The sequence below is a fragment of the Aegilops tauschii genome, chromosome 3 (genome assembly GCF_002575655.3).
Source record: "Aegilops tauschii subsp. strangulata cultivar AL8/78 chromosome 3, Aet v6.0, whole genome shotgun sequence".
Taxonomy (NCBI): domain Eukaryota; kingdom Viridiplantae; phylum Streptophyta; class Magnoliopsida; order Poales; family Poaceae; genus Aegilops; species Aegilops tauschii.
This window is the reverse complement of record NC_053037.3, coordinates 622,030,607-622,035,766: the sequence shown is the minus strand read 5'-3', so window position 1 is coordinate 622,035,766 and position 5,160 is coordinate 622,030,607.

Sequence of the window (5,160 nt, the reverse complement as noted above, 5' to 3'; positions counted from 1 at the left end):
ATCACACTCCTGAAGCTTTTTACTTGGATCACCTTTGATCCCTATGTGCTCGGGCTGAAACCCCAACTAGCTTAGTTGAGGGCAAATCTTTAGATGAGCATGATTGTTATGTGCGACACCGTATATCTGAAAAAGGGAAACTTTTACTGGGTCAAATTCATCGTTTGCAATGCTATGCTTGGAATTTATGTGAAATATATGATTTTACTTGTTGTTCTGAAAACCCTAAGAAACACCTTCCCTATCAATGTGAGTTTAGTGATAATGGAATCGTATCTTCATATTCTAAGGGTGTTTATAGTTACTATGATGTTCAACAAATTGAAGAATTTGTTGCTTTTAAGGGTGCTTACGAAATTGCTTCTTTGATCGAAAAGTATGATGCTACTCTTTACAAATCTGAAAATTTTGCCATACTTAAATATTGCTATGATAATTATGCTTCTAATGCCTATGTTGAACCATATATTGAGGACCACTCCATTGTCCAAGAAGAGACTAATATTTTGCAGGGATCTATGGAAGAAGAAATTGATGAAACTGTGAGCTCATTGGATGAAAAAGATGAGGAGGAGAGCGAAGAACAAAAGGAGGAAGAGCGGATTAGCTACCCGTGCCCACCTTCTAATGAGAGTAACTCTTCAACTCATACATTGTTTAATTTCCCTTCGTGCTTACCGAAGGATGATTGCTATGATGACTATTATGATCCCGCTGATTCTCTTGAAATATCCTTTTTTGATGAACTTGATGCTTGCTATGCTTGTGGCCAAGATGCCAATATGAATTATGCTTATGGAGATGAACTTGCTATAGTTCCTTATGTTAAACATGAAATTGTTGCTATTGCACCCACGCATGATAGTCCTATTATCTTTTTGAATTCGCCAAACTACACTATATCGGAGAAGTTTGCTCTTATTAAGGATTATATTGATGGGTTGCCTTTTACTATTACACATGATGATTTTGATAGATATAATATGCATGTGCTTGCTGCTCCTACTTGCAATTATTATGAGAGAGGAACTACATCTCCGCCTCTTTATGTTTCCAACACGATAAAATTGCAAGAAACTGTTTATACTATGCATTGGCCTTTACTTTGTGTGCATGAATTGTTTTTTATGACATGCCGATGCATAGGAAGAGAGTTATACTTCATCATTGCTTGATATATGTTGCTTTGTGCTCACTACTAAATTACAAATCATTGTTAATTAAAATTGGCTTTGATATACCTTGGGATCCGGGTGGATTCACTACTTGAGCACTATATGCCTAGCTTAATGGCTTTAAAGAAAGCGCTGCCAGGGAGACAGCCGGAAGTTTTAGAGAGTCATTTATTTCTGTTGTGTGCTTTTATAAAGTTTAGAAATAAAAATAATGTGCCAAGGTTTGCCTTTAGGTTGTTCACAATGCTTGTTGGTTTGTACGGTGCAGGACAGAAATTTTGGCTGTAGTGCGCGATTTTTAATTTTTTACTGGAACGTCAAACGGTTCTGAAACTTTTTGCACTGTCTTTATGTACAAATTTTTTATTTTTCCTAATTTTTGCAGAATTTTTCAAGTATCAGAAGTATGGTGAATGTTCAGATTATTACAGACTGTTCTGTTTTAGACAGATTCTGTTTTTGATGCATAGTTTGCTTGTTTTGATGAAACTATCGATTTATATCAGTGGATTAAGCCATGAAAAAGTTATACTACAGTAGACATAATGCAAAAACAAAATATGAATTGGTTTGCAACAGTACTTAGAGTAGTGATTTGCTTTATTATACTAACGGATCTTACCGAGTTTTCTGTTGAAGTTTTGTGTGGATGAAGTGTTCGAAGATCGAGGATGTTTTCGATGTGAGGAGAAGAAGGAGTGGCAAGAGCTCAAGCTTGGGGATGCCCAAGGCACCCCAAGTAAATATTCAAGGAGACTCAAGCGTCTAAGCTTGGGTATGCCCCGGAAGGCATCCCCTCTTTCTTCAACAAGTAACGGTATGTTTTCGGATTCGTTTCGTTCATGCGATATGTGCAATCTTGGAGCGTCTTTTGCATTTATTTTTCACTTTTCTTTTATGCACCGTGCTGGTATGAGATAATCCTTGGTTGATTTATAGAATGCTAATTGCACTTCACTTATATCTTTTGAGTATGGCTTTATAGAGTGCTTCATGTGCTTCACTTATATCATTTGAAGTTTGGATTGCCTGTTTCTCTTCACTTAGACAACCGACATTTGTAGAATGCTCTTTTGCTTCACTTATATATGTTAGAGCGTGGGCATATCTTTTGTAGAAAGAATTAAACTCTCTTGCTTCACTTATATCTATTTAGAGAAATGACAGGAAGTGGTCATTCACATGGTTAGTCATAAAATCCTACATAAAACTTGTAGATCACTGAATATGATATGTTTGATTCCTTGCAACAGTTTTGCGATATAAAGATGGTGATATTAGAGTCATGCTAGTGGGTAATTGTGAAATTGAGGAATACTTGTGTTGAGGTTTGCAAGTCCCGTAGCATGCACGTATGGTGAACCGTTTGTTGGAAATATGCCCTAGAGGCAATAATAAATGGTTATTATTATATTTCTTTGTTCATGGTAATTGTCTATTATTCATGCTATAATTGTATTGTCTGGAAATCGTAATACATGTGTGAATACATAGACCACAACCTGTCCCTAGTAAGCCTCTAGTTGACTAGCTCGTTGATCAACAGATAGTCATGGTTTCCTGACTATGGACATTGGATGTCATTGATAACGGGATCACATCATTAGGAGAATGATGTGATGGACAAGACCCAACTTAAGCATAGCATAAAAGATCGTGTAGTTTCGTTTGCTAGAGCTTTTCCAATGTCAAGTATTTTTTCCTTAGACCATGAGATCGTGCAACTCCCGGATACCGTAGGAGTGCTTTGGGTGTGCCAAACGTCACAACGTAACTGGGTGACTATAAAGGTGCATTACGGGTATCTCCGAAAGTGTCTGTTGGGTTGGCACGGATCGAGACTGGGATTTGTCACTCCGTGTGACGGAGAGGTATCTCTGGGCCCACTCGGTAATGCATCATCATAATGAGCTCAATGTGACTAAGGCGTTAGTCACGGGATCATGCATTGCGGTACGAGTAAAGAGACTTGCCGGTAACGAGATTGAACTAGGTATTGGGATACCGACGATCGAATCTCGGGCAAGTAACATACCGATTGACAAAGGGAATTGCATACGGATTGATTGAATCCTCGACACCGTGGTTCATCCGATGAGATCATCGTGGAGCATGTGGGAGCCAACATGGGTATCCAGATCCCGCTGTTGGTTATTGACCGGAGAGGCGTCTCGGTCATGTCTGCATGTCTCCCGAACCCGTAGGGTCTACACACTTAAGGTCCGGTGACGCTAGGGTTGTAGAGATATATGTATGCGGAAACCCGAAAGTTGTTCGGAGTCCCGGATGAGATCCCGGACGTCACGAGGAGTTCCGGAATGGTCCGGAGGTAAAGATTTATATATGGGAAGTCTTATTTTGGTCGCCGGAAAAGTTTCGCGCTTTATCGGTATTGTACCGGGAGTGCCGAAAGGGGTCCGGGGGTCCACCAAGGGGGTCCACCAGCCCCGGGGGGCCACATGGGCTGTAAGGGGTGCGCCTTGGCCTATATGGGCCAAGGGCACCAGCCCCAAGAGGCCCATGCGCAAGAGATAAGAGAAAAAGGGAGAGTCCTAAAGGGGGAAGGCACCTCCGAGGTGCCTTGGGGGGGAAGGACTCCCCCCTGGCCGCACCCTTCCTTGGAGGAAGGGGCAAGGCTGCGCCCCCCCCTCTCCCTTGGCCCTATATATAGTGGGGGGAAGGGAGGGCAGCAACATCTAAGCCTTGGGCGCCTCCCTCCTCCCATGCAACACCTCTCTCTCTCTCTCTCGCAGAAGCTTGCGAAGCCCTGCCGGAGAGCCGCTACATCCACCACCACGCCGTCGTGCTGTTGGATCTCCATCAACCTCTCCTCCCCCCTTGTTGGATCAAGAAGGAGGAGACGTCGCTGCACCGTACGTGTGTTGAACGCGGAGGTGCCGTACGTTCGGCACTCGGTCATCGGTGATTTGGATCACGGCGAGTACGACTCCGTCATCCACGTTCATTGGAATGCTTCCGCTCGCGATCTACAAGGGTATGTAGATCCACTCCTTTCCCCTCGTTTCTAGTAGACTCCATAGATGCATCTTGGTGAGCGTAGGAAAATTTTAAAATTATGCTACGATTCCCAACAGTGGCATCATGAGCCAGGTCTATGCGTAGTTACTATGCACGAGTAGAACACAAAGTAGTTGTGGGCGTTGAGTTTGCCAATTCTTCTTGCCGCTACTAGTCTTTTCTTGTTTCGGCGGCATGGTAGGATGAAGCGGCCCGGACCGACCTTACACGTACTCTTACGTGAGACAGGTTCCACCGACTGACATGCACTAGTTGCATAAGCTGGCTAGCGGGTGTCTGTCTCTCCTACTTTAGTCGGAACAGATTCGATGAAAAGGGTCCTTATGAAGGGTAAATAGAAATTGGCAAATCACGTTGTGGTCATACGTAGGTAAGAAACGTTCTTGCTAGAAACCTACAAACCACGTAAAAACTTGCAACAACAATTAGAGGACGTCTAACTTGTTTTTGCAGCAAGTGCTATGTGATGTGATATGGCCAGAAGATGTGATGAATGATATATATGATGTATGAGATTGATCATATTCTTGTAATAGGAATCACGACTTGCATGTCGATGAGTATGACAACCGGCAGGAGCCATAGGAGTTGTCTTTATTATTTTGCATGACCTGCGAGTCATTGAATAACGCCATGTAAATTACTTTACTTTGTTGCTAAACGAGTTGGCCATAGAAGTAGAAGTAATCGTTGGCGTGACGACTTCATGAAGACACAATGATGGAGATCATGATGATGGAGATCATGGTGTCATGCCGGTGACAAAGATGATCATGGTGCCCCGAAGATGGAGATCAAAGGAGCATGATGATATTGGCCATATCATGTCACTATTTGATTGCATGTGATGTTTATCATGTTTCTGCATCTTATTTGCTTAGATCGACGGTAGCAAGTAGGATGATCCCTTATAATAATTTCAAGAAAGTGTTCACCCTAACTGTGC